The sequence below is a fragment of the Adiantum capillus-veneris genome, chromosome 12 (genome assembly GCF_014529385.1).
Source record: "Adiantum capillus-veneris isolate H3 chromosome 12, ASM1452938v2, whole genome shotgun sequence".
In the NCBI taxonomy this organism is placed as follows: domain Eukaryota; kingdom Viridiplantae; phylum Streptophyta; class Polypodiopsida; order Polypodiales; family Pteridaceae; genus Adiantum; species Adiantum capillus-veneris.
Genome location: NC_140942.1, coordinates 70,301,965 through 70,318,902, shown reverse-complemented (window position 1 = coordinate 70,318,902; position 16,938 = coordinate 70,301,965). Strand labels below are relative to the sequence as shown.

The window sequence follows — 16,938 nt, the reverse complement described above, 5'->3', positions numbered from 1 at the left end:
GACGGGTCTCTCCTTCAAGCTTCCTTGGGTCTCTCTCTCTCTCTCTCTCTCTCTCTCTCTCTCTCTCTCTCTCTCTCTCTCTCTCTCTAATCTATTGATACATCATACATCATACTAGTAGCTACTAGCTACATACTACATAATGCCGCCTCCTCTTCATGAAGCCTTTGAGAAGCATTGCCGATATTTTGAGTGGGTGGGGGGCAAGCAAAACTCTTGCAAGTGGTGGTGCAAATATTGCCCAAAAGCTATGACCTCTTCCGTCACCCGTCTCATCATCCACTTGACAAAGATGGGAGGACAAGCGGGGCCATGTCCTAATATCCCCAAAGATATCCTTGCGGAATGCAAGAGAAAGTATCTTCCATTGAAGACACGCAAGGGTAGAGTCACCTCGGATGAGTTCGTGTCGCCGGATGTTGATAGCTCCGATTCGGAGGAAGAGGCCTCTCCAACTATGTCCATGGCTACCGGTGCCACCGCGGCCTCATGTGATGATAGTGCCTCCTCCAAGAAGTCCAAGGGGTCTTCAAGTGATGGTGGCCGGCCTCCGAAGATGGCAAAGCAAACTTCTCTTGCGAAATCAGTGGGTGGATGCTCCGGCCCCTTGTCTTTCCTCAAGGAGAGACAAAGAATCGCGGAAATAGAGATTGCCCGCACGGTGATTGAATGCAATCTCTCCTTCAACATTCTTCGGTTGGAGTGATGGAAGAGGATGATCATAGCAATTGCGGCGGTTGGTCCATGCGAAGGGTGGACGGGTGTGTCATACCATGACATGAGAACAAATAAGCTTGATGAAGAGAGGGCAAGGATTGACAAGTCACTTGAGCCCGTACGTACGGGTTGAGCAAAGTATGGATGCTCTATCCTCTCCGACGGATGGAGCGACCGCAAGAAGAGGGGCATCATCAACATTCTTGTTTCTTGTCCTCTTGGTACGTACTTCTTACGGGCGGTGGATGCGGGTTCGAGAGGGAAGAAAGTGACTGGGGCATTCATTTGGAAGCACATCCGCCAAGCCATTCTTGAGGTAAAACCGTAAATCGAGCCTTTATGTCTTGAGCAATTGCCAATGAGTCCTATGTTTTAATTTTTAAGTTTTAACTCTTCTTGTCACAAATGCCTCTTGTGTAGGTTGGTGCGGAGCATGTCATGCAAGTGATTACCAACAATGCTTCAAATTGCAAGGCAATGCGTAAGAGGCTAGAGAAGGAATTTCCATCCATAGTATGGACTCCATGTACCTCTCATTGCCTTGACCTTCTCTTTGAAGACATAGGGGAGCTAGGTTGGGTGAAATATATCCTCAACCAAGCACTCTCCATCATCAATTTCATCAATGGCAAAGTGAGGGTGCTTGCCATTTACCGCACCTACTCCGACCTTGAGTTGAAGAAGCCATCGGCCACTCGCTTTGCCGCCATGTGGCTACTTCTAGAGCGGCTCTATGATGTGCAAAACAAAATACAAAAGACCATGGTCTCCGATGAGTTTAAGGAGTGGATGAATGGAGAGTCTGCCGCTTCCCAACAAGATGCAAAAGCCATCCAATGGCTTTGCTTGCGGGAGGAGTTTTGGCAAGAAATTAAGGGTCTTGTCGTTGCGATCTTGCCCTTGTACAAGGCTCTCCGCATGACCGACATGGAAGGGGCAACTATTGGGCTTCTATGGCACTTCATGGAGGAAGCTTACAAGGAGATTGAGAAGTCTACAATCCTAGATGGGGCTCCGATGGAACACGGTATAACTACATATTTATTATTACATAATACATTCTCTATATATCTAAATTCTACATGCTTGTTTCTCTACTTAGTACATTTCCTCTCTCTTCTTGTAGTGATTACCTCGAGGACTCTCCCAAGAGAGACGACATTCTCCTCCTAATCACAAAGCGGTGGGATTGAATGAAGAGACCTATCCATTACTTTGCGGCTCTCTTGCATCCGGCTTACAAGAAGCCCGAACTCTTTGCAAATCAAGAGCTTATTGAGGAGCGCAACAATTACCTCTTTAAGGTGCTAAAAGAAGAGGACATTGAAGCATTTCTCCAAGAGGTAATCAACTATAGCGACCAACGAGGCACCGCATTTACTTCCAACTTGTGTTGGAAGCGGCAATCCTGATTCCTTGGTGAAGCCTTTATTTTGGTGGGAGAGCTTTGGCTATCAATTGCCTACTCTCAAACGACTTGCTTTGAGGGTTCTTGGCCAAGTAAGCGACAAGCCTCAAAATTTTACATTTTGTGCTTAATCTCTTCAAAGTTCAACTATAGTCTCTTATAGCTTATGCCTCTCTTGATGTGTTTTAGGATTGCTCATTGGGAGCATGTGAGCGTAATTGGTCCGCATACTCCCTCATCCACACCAAAATCCGAAACAAGCTCTCAACGAAGCAATTAGAGCGACTTATCTATTGTCGCTCCAAATTACGCATGTTGCGCTCTATGCATGAGATGCCTATGGCTCGACAGGTATAAATTATAAATTATAATCACGACTCACTCCATTTTCTATACTCTAGAGTCTAGTCTTTAATTAGTTTGAATATACTAATTATGTTTTCATTGTCCAATGTTGTAAATGTCAAATAGGTCAACGTGGATGAGCTCACACTTACGATTGACACTCTAAAGAGTGTCAATAGAGAGCAAGACCCTGAGGAGCAAATGATTTTTCGTGAGCTCTACTTGGAGCTTGAGGAGATTGATCGTCGGGTTTCTCGCACACGATCACGCAAGAAGGTCGTCATCCATGGAGTTACATCGGCTACAAGAGGCAGAGGTGCCAAGGCTACAAGAGGTAGAGGCAAAGCATCAACAACACCCACGGAGGCTCCTAGGACCTATGTGCGGCAAGGCTCCGGAAGCGGCTCTTGTGCGGCGGCCATCACTATGGAGGATAGAGAGCCTCGAGAGCCAGAGTATGATGATGAAGGCAACCTCATTAGTGATGGAGATTATGAGCCGTCATCCTTCGACTCTTGTGAGAAAGAGGATGATGTTGATGAGCAAGGCTCAGAAGAGGAAGATGAGGAAGATGATGAGAGCACTAGTGACTAGTGACTTTACTATTTAGTCTCTCTATTATGGTGTGCCACTTTTTGAGTACTTTGTAGCCCTTGCCACTTGGTCCCCCCACTTTTTTGTATCCCTTGCCACTTTTTGAGTACTTTGTAGCCCTTGCCACTTGGTCTCTACTTATCAAATTTCAATGATCATTTTGGTTTATGTAATGCTCAATCTCTTTAGTCTTGACTCTTTACATTGTAGTATTGTAACTACTAACTTGTAATCTATACAAATGTCAAGTTTCTATAAGTAAGTATTAAGGCCTAAGCCTTAGGCCCTTAGACTTGAGAATTATTTGTTTTTTTAAATTTGAACGTACATAACGTCATCATACATCATAGATTTTTTTAGTTCGTTTAGTACCGCACATCATCGTACGCGTACAAAACGTACGGGACCGTACGAGACTACTATGTTACAAAGGGATGCTAAAAGCAGTGAAACTTAAAAGGAAGCAGCTCCAAAAGCAGTGAAACTTAAAAGGAAGCTGCCCCAAAAGCAACTGGCTCAAAATCTGCCAGTAAAAGCTGCTAGCGCAGACAGCAAAATTTCGTACAACAGGCCACGTCAACATGTCAGCACAAAAAGGGCAAAATCTGTACGCTGTGCCATGTCAACCTATCAGTGCAATTTACGGGACCCGTATAGCCTACCACGTCAATGTCCGTACAGTTCGCCAAGTCAGCATCCGTACTCTGTCTGTGTGTGTGTCCGGGTAGAACTGCCACATCATCAATTTGTGACACCCATGGCTAGCTCGGCTTCAATTTCTCCACCCTTTGTATCATGATCAAAGAGCATCTGCTTCAAGAATTCTGGATAAATGAAGCTCTTTGTAGCTCCAAGGTCATAGAAAATAAGGGATTTCAAGCCGTTGACTTTGCCATATGCTCGACACAATTCATTTGTACTTTCAAGGCGTATGCCATAGATCAAGGACTAGTCCAATAGTGGGTCTAGCTCTCTTAGCTAGAGGTGGCCCTGGGGATCTTTCTGTCGTGGGAGCAAAAGGTTGCTCTAAAGACATCGAGGCTAACTCAGGACATGTAGTGAATGTATGCCCTGTTTGAAATCATTCAAAGCATCGGCCTTCTTGTAGAAGGGTTTCTGGTTGACGTTGTGTCAGACGAGGCCTTTGAGGTTGGGTTTCATGAGACTCCCGAGAATTTGTTCGTTGTTGCCGAGAGTTTTGGTTGGTGGCCGGAGTCAGTTCTGTGGTAAACTCCAACTTTCCCTTCATCACTTTGTAGCCGACCGCGGCATGGTCCATAAGTTCTTGCATGGTTGAGACTTGCTTGGATAGACAATATTCCTACAACGGTGATGGTAATCCAATGATGTATCGCTCGCACTGGTCCTCCAAGGAAATGAACTTAAAGAAAGACACCGGAAGGTAGACATCGAGAAAACCTTTGGTTATAATCGTCCATGGTCTCTGTGTTTTCAAGTTGCCCTATTCTACCAAGATCTAGACTTCAAAGAGAGAAGTCATATAACTGCGTGCAAATATTGTCTTGAAAGCTTGCCAGGTCCTTGGAGCATGCGGTTGCTTCACGATTGAACTCCACCATTGCATAGCATTATCTTTAAGAAATCCCACTGCTCGAGAAATCTTGGATTCTTCTATATAGTTCCCTAAAGCATAGATGTTGTTGAATTGATGTATCAACTGCAATGCTTTCTTCCGATCTTTCATCCCGAAAAAGGTGAAAAATTTGACTGTCGAGCCACCATTCTTGAAATCTTTCAGTTGGTTGGACGCGTGTCTCGGGTATGGATAATAAGGGTATCCATACGGGCTCCAACCATTGTAACCTGGTGGCGGTGGTGATGGAGGAGGTGGGGGTAACCGCGGTGGCAAAGGCGGTTACACTAGATCAGGGTCAGATAGTTGCACCATATTCCTGAAGACTCTCCCGATCAAGCAGACGGCTTGGACAGTTACCAGTTGGAAGCTCTTGTACTTTCTAGTGCCAGAGGAGAAGGTACCACTTGGGGCATCAAAGGGGGTAACATGTAATTCAGAAACTATTGAAAACTTTGTAGCATAAGGAGATTCTGCTAAGGATGCCGCGAAAGAATGTCACGAAGCTCGGCGAGAAGAAACTGAAAGTATTTTGCCGGGTTTCTAATGGCTTATACCCTATAAGACAGAGCGATGTAGACGGAAGCGCGCCCGATGCGCGATGAAGTAAGGGTGGGAGTGGCTAATAAGTGTGGGGTCGGGACACGAAGATTTCTTGGATAAAATTTTGTGTGAACTTTGGAAGTGCCAAATGCTCGAATCTGCTTTCTAGCGGGACCAGTATACTTTCAGAAAAGCACACGCTTGAAGCTCTGATATCACTGTCGCGAGACAGGCACCACATGCCAACAGAAAAGAACACACTGAACAACTTTAAGGACTTCAAATAACAACTCAGCTGAAAGAGATACACAAGACACGGAGTGGCGGAATTCCACCCCAAGAAAGCATTGGCCCCAAACCTTGGCGCCCCTTTCGGTATTTCTTTATATTGCTTGAACTCAGTATAATGCCGGTACTCACGCTGTGTGTCTTCACCCGGAAGAGTGCCAGAGACTGAGCCCTTTGCACATATTTAAAGGCCCTTGTCCTATGAAAAGCATCTGGCCTCAAAACGCAATTCCCAGGGAACAAGGAGCCGCTGACGATTGCCAAGTGATGCGGGTGCAAGCGTTTAAAAATGCTAGCGAGAAAGGTTTCCAACGCCGCTATACAACAACGTTTTAGAACGCTAGAAGCAAAGTTTGCGGTGGGGGGGTGGGGGGGGGGGTGGGGGGGGGAAGGGGAGATGGACCTTCTCACTTCACAGGTCTTCTACCCTATGCAGCTTCTCCTCCCTTAGGCTCTGATACCATGTCAAAGTCGACGATGCGGAAGCGTATAGACCAAGGGGGGGGGAGAGAGAGAGAGAGAGAGAGAGAGAGAGAGAGAGAGAGAGAGAGAGAGAGAGAGAGAGAGAGAGAGAGAGAGAGAGAGAGAGAGAGTCTCCTGAACCAATCAACCTTGGTAATGAATAACTGAATGATACAATACAATGGGGGCAAGGGGTCACGTATATACCCACCTCAGTATATTGCCTTACCTAGACTTTGTCAAATAAGTAAAATAAATACCTAAAAGCCAAAATAAATAATGGGATCATTTTGGGCACTTGACTTCAGATGCCAAAACTCTAGCAAGATCACCTTCTTACACAGGAGCATCTACATGGACTTAGGGAAGAATCTTGGATCTCTTCTTGGACAGGTTTTGTAACCAACTTGGTGTCACAAATTGCTGATGTGTCAAAGCAACTTGCAGATGCCGGCCGAGGGGCCTAAACCCTAAGAAGAACAAGTAGCAGAAGAAGAAGTCCTACCAACTTATGGGGACCCCGTCCGATGGGGGCCTAGTGACATAAAGGGATTAAAATAAAGCAGGACTCTCACACACACACATGCACGCACGCAAAACTGATGACGAGGCAACTGTACAGACGCTCCGCGTTTTGCGCTGACTGATGATGTGGCAATTGTACGGAATTCCACAAATAGTGCTGGCAGCTTTTTGGTATTGCTTTTGGACCAGAAGCTTTTGAGTTTTGAAGGCTTTTCATGTAAACTGCTTTTGGGGCCTAGTGCCTTTAAATATGTGCTAAGGGATCATTCTCTGGCATGCTTCTTGGAGAAGGTGCAGAGTCTGGAGTACCGGCTTGTACAGTGTTGATGCAATATAAAGAAATACTGAAAGGGGCACCAAGGTTTGGGACCAATACTCTCTGGGGTGGAATTCCGCCACTCTGTGTTGCGTGTCGTCTCTCTCTTTCAATCCAGTTGTTATTGAAGTGCTAAAAGTCTGTTCTTTTCTATTGGCACGTGGTGCCCGTCTTGTGACACTTGGACACCCCAAGTCTAGAATCTGTAGCAACATGCGAGAGAATCACTTAAATCACATCACAAAAAATCACAGTTCAATTTGGTCGACACGGCCCGGCGTAGTTCCGTGCCCACGAAGATTGGCGCCCCTTTCGGTATTTCTTTTATATTAATCTTTGAGCTAAGTACAACTCTTGCAGGGTCCTCGCTCTCAGACTCTGCACCCAGATGCTCTGAGCAGTGAGGCCCTTAGGGCTCTTTTATTCTTACAAGGGATGCCAAAAGCAGAGCCCCAAAAATCATCAAACTCAAAAGCAAACTGTCCCAAAATCAACTGGATCAAAATCTGCCATAAAAGCAGCCAGCGCTAAAAGCGGAATTCCAAACAACTACCACGTTAGCATGTCAGCGCGAATTGCGAACGTCCGTACAATTTCCACGTCATCAGCCAATCAATGCGTTTTGAGAGACTCCGTACTACCTGTCCGCGTCATCAACCCGTATTGCATGTCCGCGGGTGGTCATGCCACATCATCTATTTTGTGACAGATTCATTGCCGATTAGAGTGGGACTTCAGAGCTTTGGACTCTCTTGGGGAGTTCACCTACGAGATGCGGGAGATCGAGCATCATATGACTACATCCGGAGTCTCCTGGAGCTTGGCTTGGATGGTAGTGCAGTTGCTCTTTTACACTCCCAATTATTTGGATTGCTACCTTCAAAGTTGCTTACACTCACCCTTGGTAACCTCACAACAGACTTATCTCCCGACCTGGGCAGTAGGCCACTCCCAGCTCATACTCATTGAGTGCCATACCAAGTCGCGATTTAATGGCGTTGTTGGCACGGATTCTGTTTTGGTTGACACGAGTGGGGTGGAGGCAGGAGATATTAGCAGGACGGCACATACAAATTGGTCTAGCCACTCCTCTTCTCAGAGGTTCTTCACAACGCAGACTACTTAGTCTAGCTTCCCTTCCTCTTGGAGGATATCACGGTGCACAACTTGGTCTGACCACACCTCTTCTCAGAGGCCCTTCACAATGTAGACTGTTTAGTCTGCTTTCCCCTCATCTTAGATTACCCCACCTCCTGACAAGACACCATCCGATGGTTGTCCATGCGGTCTCTCGATGACTGTTGCAGTATACTGTAGCTTCTACAATGTAGACTGCTTAGTCTGGCTTCCCTTGTTTGGAGGACATCTACGTCATAGATTGCTACATCTAGCCTTCCTAGAGTTTTTCATAGTTTTAACCACCTGGCCACATCGGGTTGCAGGTTTCTGTGCATGCTGATGACGGGTTCCTAGGCTTCCCCATTTTTCTCCAACCAATTTTGACTACAGACACCACAGATCCTACTGAGCAGGACACTTGCAGGCCTATTGACACTTCTTTCACGACAAGGAGTTGTTTTCACACTCCATTCGGGAACTTCACGCAATACCTTCACATGGCGGAGTACAGCAGTTTGCTACAGTGCTTGTGCCGGCATCTCACTACGGAGATTTCTCGGTCGTTGGGATACCTCAGATTGTTGCTACACTCACGAAGTATTGTCCTTCAACGGACATCGGAGCAACCATCTTCATCATTTGCCTCACATCTTCAGCTTCACGAGATTTGTTCAACATCAGGTGCTGAGAGGGGGTGTTACACCGATTCACACAGGTTTAGAACATACATGTACGGCTAGTATATCTCCGAGTTGGCCACTCACTGCATCTCATTGAGGCTACATCATTGTATGGCTCGCATTCTTGGCCGGCCGCCCACTTTCTGGTCCAACGCCCACATTATTGAGCCTCTACTAAGGGGGGTGCCCTATTTTCCACTTGTCTCGAGATTAGGCCAGGACCCTATTTATATGAGGGTCTGCCACACATCTCACACACACATTGTACTTTGTACTTGTGGTCTGGGTCTATGACAACCATGGGGGTTGATCGCCCCACTTACCCACCTACAACGTTCTCTCTCTCTCTCTCTCTCTCTCTCTCTCTCTCTCTCTCTCTCTTTCTACGTTAAAACTCTCTTCTTCTTCTTCTTCTCTGGGGATAGTTTCCTACGACGTTAAAAATTTCTTCTTCTCGGATGTGTGTCTGCACGCTAATAGAAAGAGGAAAATGGTATAACCTTTTTATCATCCAAGTGTGGTAGATTGGTTATGCCATTTCCCTCTTGAATAAGAGGTCTTGAGTTCAACTCTCCTCGTCGGCTAGATCTTTAAGGTCTCTTGGATAGTTTCCTACGACGTTAAAACTCTCTTTTTCTTCTTCTTCTTCTTCTCCTCTCTCTCTCTCTCTCTCTCTCCCCTCGTCGGCTAGATCTTTAAGGTCTCTTGGGATAGTTTCCTACGATGTTAAAACTCTCTTCTTCTCTTCCTCACTTTGTGCACACTTCTGACACCATTGCTAATGTGGTAAATCTAGCTTGTCACAATGAGGAAGATACCGTGTCATGGGAAAGAAGAGCAGTAAGCTGGATGAGAGCACTCTCTTGCTAACCTCGTGTAAGATGAACTCTTTGGTGCATGAAAGCACAACTTTTCCTTTGCTAAACTTCTTGTTGGGATTTGAACTAGTAACATAGAGCAAGTTAAAGACAATTTGGAACATAAAGGTGGTCGCATCCATGTGGGAGATTTGTTTGGAGAGTGAGGAGGCTCTAAAGGGATCCTCGCGAGCTCCACTTTTTCAAACAGGCACCTACTGTGTTGGTTGTGGTGCGCTTGAGAAAGCACAAAAAGTGCTTGACCAGCCTCCTGTCTAGAATGTCGCTTCTTGGAATGCATTGATTGCAGGATGTGCGCAACAAGAGCAGGGCCACAAAGCTCTAGGCTATTTTCAACGGATGCAAAGCAAGTGTATCTCTCCAAATTCACTCACCTATGCTTTCATCTTGAAGGCATGTGGCTCTATGCAAGTGCTCAAGGAGATTTATGTCCGGAGTGTGGACACTAATCGCAAGATTTGCCCAAGAGAGGTAGGGCCAAAAAGCTCTAGTCTGTTTTCAACATATGCAACGCGAGGGCCTCTCTCCACATACACTCACCTACGCATGCATCTTGAAGGCATGTAGCTCTATGCAAGATGCTGATATGGGCACAAAAATTCACAATTATATTGTTAGTCAGAGGTTGTTCCACAAAGGCAGCGCACTTATAAGTATGTACACAAGTTGCGAGAGTCCAGAGGCGCTCACATGCTATTGCAAAGGTTGCCAGTAAGAAATGTTGCTACTTGGAGTACGATAATTGTTGGCTATGTGTGAGGTGCAGCGGAAGTGAATGTTGAACTTTGCTCAAGATGAGTGCTCCAAACTGTGCTCAAGGATTCCTTTTACTTATGGAAGGGAGAGCCTTCCGTTCCTTTTGTGAGAGAGTGCAATGGACACAAACAAAGTGAACACTGTGAATAAAAGTGTTGAGACTGAGAGATAGAGAGAGAAGAATACGACACCAGAATGTTGTCAAACCCTCCTCCGAAGGCCCCACTCTCTATAGCGAGAGCGGTCTACTATTGATTGCACAAATCTCTACAATGCTTTGGACTTGCCGATGATGTCGATGACGATGAGGACGACGATGAGACGGGCTGAAATCTGAAAATGCTAATGGCTGAAATCTGCAAATCTTTATCTGCTGAATTCTGACTCTATGTTGGTGACGATGTTGATGACGACGGTACGATGACGACGCGCTGAAAACGCAGATGCTGAAATCTGTGTTTTCCAGGCTGAATCTGCAAACTTCGCGGGATCTGACCGTGCGGCGAGAATCTGCTGCGGGAAGGTGAGATCTGCGAGGTTTGGGGGTTCTAACTGACTATTGAAAACTGAAAACGCTGAGTCTAGGGCTGATTCTGTCGCGAAGATCTGCAAAAATGCTGAGATTGATCTGCAAACCAAAAACGCTAGGGACTGAAATCTGTCTTTGCTGAGAAAACTGTTAACGCTAGGGCTGATTTGCTGTGTCTTGTGGTCGCCAAGGCTGATCTGCCATGCAAAATTTCCAAGGTTGATTTGTGGTTGCAAAACGCTAGGTCTTGCGGGGGGGGGGGGGTTCCTGCTGAGAAGGTGCTTGTTGAACCGAAGCTCCTGCAGCCTCTTCTGCCAGAAAGTGCTAGCGTTAGGTTTTCTTATATACTAGACTTGCTAATTTTCCCTACCCAGTTTCCAACAAAAGTCACTTAAATATAATAAGTAAAAGATGTCAAAAAATAGGAAAAATAGGTCTATGCACTGTAAAAATGCTCCCGATGAGTTTTGATGGAAATCTGATGATCATGCTATGTGCAACCAGAGGATATGCATCTAATCTAAGTGTCTGGACATGCACGGTCTGCGAACAGACTCACAAAAGTGCTAGATCACTTCCCGTTCTAGACTGACTTGACTGAACTGAACCCTGGTCATGCTGTAGCTTGTCCACGGACACATAGGGTTGGATGTGTCACGTGACATCCCCTCCTTTTCAAAGTGAGGTATTGGTACCAAACTGTAGGGCGCCGAGGGAGATCGCCAACAACATCCGGAATCCTCGAAAGGACTCTTCGTCGGCCCACTCCGAGGTGTGGGTCGTGCGATACTTGCACTTCATAAAGGTCTGCAACGCTTGCTTCTTTGGGCCGCGCCGAGAGCGACACAAAATCATATGTAGCTCCTTCAATGCTTCAACTTTGTCTATAGACGTGGGTCCATCTTCTTCAAGAATCTCCAAGGCTGAAAATTCTTGAAACCACTTCCAACACAAAAACATGAACATACCTATTCCATGTAAGGTGGCTGAAAAAAATATATTCTTCCTCAAAGACTGTGCATGCAATGGAGATGAACAAATAGACGGAATGGCAAACTGTTCACCACACACACGTAAACAATGAGATCGAATCTTAGTCTTGCTGATCTAAATCAATCAACTCTGGGAATTCACAACGGAAATGTCCATGCTTGGTGCTCATACTTTCTCTTCCTATGAATGTGTCATGCCAAGGAAGAGAAGGAATGTGACTTCCTTGAATGCAAACATTTCATCTTTTCATGAGAAATCCGCATACATCCGTGCTCATCCATGAGTGAATCATGCTCAACGTACAATATGGTATGCCTTTGGAAAGGGATCGCATAAAGACGCTGACTAAAATACAAGAAACGATCACGAATGAAACACTTGAACAATGCGTGCTGACGAATCATTCGAGAACATAGTACTTCCTATAAGGGTTTTTTCGACCTAGGCTCGAGAGCCAAGATCGGTTTGTTGTGTTTGATCGAATCTACCTGGGGGGTGCTGTGGACCTCGACTCGAAAGCCAAGATCAGTTCTTCGTGATTGATCGAATCTGCAACGAGGTTAGCTTCGCTAGAAAAAGCATCCACTAAACTGTCATCCTTGTGAACAATCACGTCTTGATCATACAAATCATCATGCTCGTAAGAAATCATATCATGATCACCATGCAAATCCTCATGCTTGTCATTGTCATTTAAATCAACATGCTTATCATCATGCAAATCCTGTGTGTCATGCTTTGGAGAAGAAGAGACTGAGAGAGTCTCCTTTTCCCGAATCTCTTGCATCTGTGCCTGCACTTGAGAAAAGAGTCGCAACATCTCTTGCATTCTTGTTGTGTTCTCGTGGTCAAATTATGCTTGTCTTTTTTTGTTGCTTCTCTTTCTTCACGTTCATGCGCTATGGCTGCCATTCTTTCTTCGTACTTACGATCAATTTCTGCTTGTCTTGCTTCGCGTTCTAACTTGTTGTCCATAAACATCTGCTCCAACTCCTCCATAGGATCTGGTACAATCCTTGGCGTAGATGGGGAAGGGGGAGGGTCGGAAAAACCTCCTGGTGGGGAAAATTCTTCTTCGCCTTTCTCATGCTCATCACCTCTAAGCGAAGTATCCATTCCGCTTCGAGTGATGACCATCCACTGAAGTCGTAGGTTCTTCTGGATTCTTGTGATTTTGGGTTCTTAAGTTCACGAGGAATTGATTCTTGAGGGTCTTGAGATTCTTGGGTTCTTGAGTTCTTGAGTTCTTGAGGTTCTTGTTTCACTTGCAATCTGTGTTAGAGAAGGATCTTCTCTTCACCCGAGCTCTGCTCTTTTCCACGGGCGCACCCCTTGGCAGCCTTGCACTCACACCAAGTTTGCTTTTTTCCACCTCACGTCGATTGGCCGGCCGCTAAGTGCACGGTCCGCTCTCAATGAGTGAAAAGAGGCACAAGGGGAGGCTGGACAAGCCCTTCTTTCTTGGGTTTCTTGTCACTCTTCATAAACACAATTAGGAATCGACACGCCCAAGAGGACTTGGGTTATGTGCGACCGCAACAAGGAAAAAAAATTATGTGGTTCTTTCCTTGAGTGATACAGAACACTGCCAAAGCTCTGATACCAATGTAAGGTGCAACGGAAGTGAATGTTGAACTTTGCTCAAGATGAGTGCTCCGAACTGTGCTCAAGGATTCCTTTTACTTAGGGAAGGGAGAGCCTTCCGTTCCTTTAGTGAGAGAGTGCAATGGACACAAACAAAGTGAACACTGTGAATGAAAGTGCTAAGACTGAGAGACAGAGAGAGAAGAATACGACACCAGAATGTTGTCAAACCCTCATCCGAAGGCCCTACTCTCTATGGCGAGAACAGTCTACTATTGATTGCACAAATCTCTACAATGCTTTGGACTTGCCGACGATGAGGACGACGATGAGATGGGCTGAAATCTAAAAATACTAATGGTTGAAATCTGCAAATCTTTATCTGCTGAATTCTGACTCTATGTCGGTGACGATGTCGATGACGAAAGTAAGACGACGCGCTGAAAACGCAGATGCTGAAATCTGTGTTTTTCGGGCTGAATCTGCAAACTTCGTGAGATCTAACCGTGCAGCGAGGATCTGCTGCGAGAAGGTGAGATCTGCCAGGTTTGGGGGTTCTGCTGCGGAAACTAACTGCTCAAAACTGAGTCTAGGGCTGATTCCGTCACGAAGATCTGCAAAAATGCTGAGGTTGATCTGCAAACCAAAAACGCTAGGGGCTGAAATCTGTCTTTGCTGAGGAAACTGCTAATGCTAGGGCTGATCTGCTGTGTCTTGTGGTCGCCAAGGTGGATCTGCCATGCAAAATCGCGAAGGTTGATTTGAGGTTGCAAAATGCTAGGTCTTGCTAGGGGGTCCTGTTGAGAAGGTGCTTGTTGAACCGAAGCTCCTGTTGCCTCTTCTACCAGAAATCGCTAGCGCTAGGTTTTCTTATATACTAGACTTGCTAATTTGCCCTACCGAGTTTTCAACAAAAGTCACTTAAAAATAATAAGTAAAAAATGTCAAAAAATAGAAAAAATAGATCTATGCACTATAAAAATGCTCCTGATGGGTTCTGATGGAAATCTGATGATCATGCTGTGTGCAACCAGAGGATATGCATCTAATCTACGTATCTGGACATGCACAGTCTACGAGCAGACTCACGAAAGTGCCAGATCACTTCTTATTCTAGACTGACTTGATTGAACTGAACTCTGGTCATGCTGTAGCTTGTCCGCGGACACATAGGGTTGGATGTGTCACGTGACACTATGCTCTACTGTGCAACTTCTTCTGGTTATTTTCAGAGCACGCTAGATTCAGTGCTCAAGCCAAATGATCCGACTTTCATCAGTTTGTTCTCTGCTTGCAGTCATGCAAGCGAGGGACCGTAACTTAAAACCTATTCTAGAGCACTATAATTCTATGGTAGATGTCCTTGATAGAGCAGGAATTTTGAAGAAGGCAGAAGATCTAATGGAATGTATACCACTTTTCTAGATATTATCGGATGGACCTCCTTGCTTGGATCTTGTGATACACATAATGATGTGACATTATGAGAACACTGCTTTAATCAGGTGCTTGATAAAGGCGGTTGTGCAATTGCTTATACATTGATGTCTAGCATCTATGCCAGTGCATGGAAAAGGATGCAGCTAGAGTACAACACATGAGAAGGTTCTCAGGAGTATGGAAAATGCTAGCCAAGGCTTACATTGAGGTTGAGAATCAGGTACATTCCTTTCCGGTTAGAGATGACAGTCATCCACGATCTGATGATGTCTATGCTAAACTTAAATCCTTAAATGCAACCAAGAAGAGGCTAAGTATCAACATAAATGAGAATCCACAATGAGATTGTAAGATATACCAATAGAAGCAGACAAGCATCAAGTCGGCAATGCTTTAGCCCAACATCATCATACTCATTTACAACAATTGACAAATGAATGTTGAAACAGAAAGATATGTAAAATACTCTAAATTTCATACTCATTACTAGCGACGCAGTGAAACGAATACACTGAAAATTGCACCCAACAATGGAAATGGCGCGTTCCCTCATATTATAAAAATTGAGGAGGACTGTGCAACTCCCCCATGTAAGAAGACTTGCATGTTTTCTTTTTTTTTCCAAAAATAAAAACGAAACAACATCTAAAAATGAACATATTTCAAATGATCCATATCATCATTGTATATAAATTCTAACTCTTCTTATGGCTCTTTTGCAAGGTACATAGATCAAACTTGGAGCATCAAGATCGTAACCTACTAGACACAGTACCAACTAAGAAACAACAGAACTTGCTTTGGTGGAAGGTAAGAAACTCTCTCTCTCTCTCTCTCTCTCTCTCTCTCTCTCTCTCCATTTTCTTCTTCGAGGATATATACTCTTGTTGAATTTTTATATGACACAACCACACTTACACAAATGACAAAAATATACGCAATAGAGAAAAATTGAATCAAAGAATTATTACAATCCAAAAGCTAAGGACAAATTTAAACACATCAAAATTGGGATGTAAAAAGCATAACCGTTTTAAACACAAGACCATGTCAACTTAAAGTAACATGATTTGTGGAAAACAAAGCATAAGCTCTCTCTCTCCAACTTTCCTCTTCTAGGTTCTTGTTTACGGATGCATACTCTTGACATATACTCTTGTTGAATGTTTGAATGACAACAAAATGGTAAATACAAAATGCTTTCCTAGCAAATAATGCGCACCTGCTCAATTAAAACAAAGCAACTGCTTGAGATCTATGTCGCCCTGCTTGAACTCAAGAAGGAAGAGCGTGCGCATCATTTGCTAGAGGCGTTGAGGATACAAGATCAACAGACCATTAAACCACCAATCCAATGTTGTAGGGCGTCACTCGTTAAGAACCCGTAGGAGAAGGTGTAGTTAATAAAGTTGATAGCGACTTATTGTACTGACTGAGATGGAAAAGAGAGGATGCACCCCAAAAATGATCACATAAAGCAGTGTGATAGATGGATTGACAAGGCTAAGGAAGCCGACAAGACCTAGCTTGTTGCATGAGATGACGAAGAGTTGGGGATGCACTTCGTGCACGACAACATGATAAATGACCTATTGAAGGCGAGATAGAAGAAGAAGAAGAAGAAGAGAGTTTTAACATCTTAGGAAACTAGACCTTAAAGATCTAGCCGACGAGAAGAGAGGATGCTGCAGAGAGGGAATGCATCGCAAACATGATCATCTACGACACCCTATTAAACGCTAATGAAGTGAAGAAGGCCCTAGTGATACTTACTCAAATGTGTTCATGAATTGGGTTGTGAAGCAAGAAGGATACGAAAACTCTTTGGAACTTTGGGAGAAGATGTGTTGTGTTTTATCTACAAGCTGAATTAAGAACATTTTTGCACAGTGTGAGTCTTGGATTGAACTTAATGTGAGTAGTTTTGTCGTTTCGACCTGCAAAAAGGTTAATAGACACCAATCTTGGAAGCTTTCCTTGTTGCTTAGCAATCAACAAGGATTGGTGCAAGCCAACTCTACCATTTTTAGTGAAGATAGCATGCATTGCTCCTGCTTGAATGAAATAAACAAAAGTGCACGTACAACTTTTTTTCATGGATGTATAGCTTTTCAAAAGTTGACATAAGCAAAGACCAACAAAACAAAGCCCGTGTATGGAACCCCCT

At 44.6% G+C, this 16,938-nt stretch overlaps 1 long non-coding RNA gene and 1 pseudogene across 1 annotated transcript in view; one reads left to right on the top strand and one right to left on the bottom strand.

Annotated features, from left to right (window-relative positions):
- LOC147445902 (uncharacterized) overlaps positions 1-16,598 on the bottom strand; it is a 65,609-nt gene extending 49,011 nt beyond the window's left edge. The window contains exon 1 of the long non-coding RNA XR_015189816.1: positions 15,994-16,598. This is a non-coding gene — a long non-coding RNA (uncharacterized LOC147445902). The remainder of the gene's footprint in view (positions 1-15,993) is intronic.
- LOC147445903 (uncharacterized) lies at positions 293-3,234 on the top strand (annotated as a pseudogene).
- Positions 16,599-16,938: the final 340 nt, after the last annotated feature.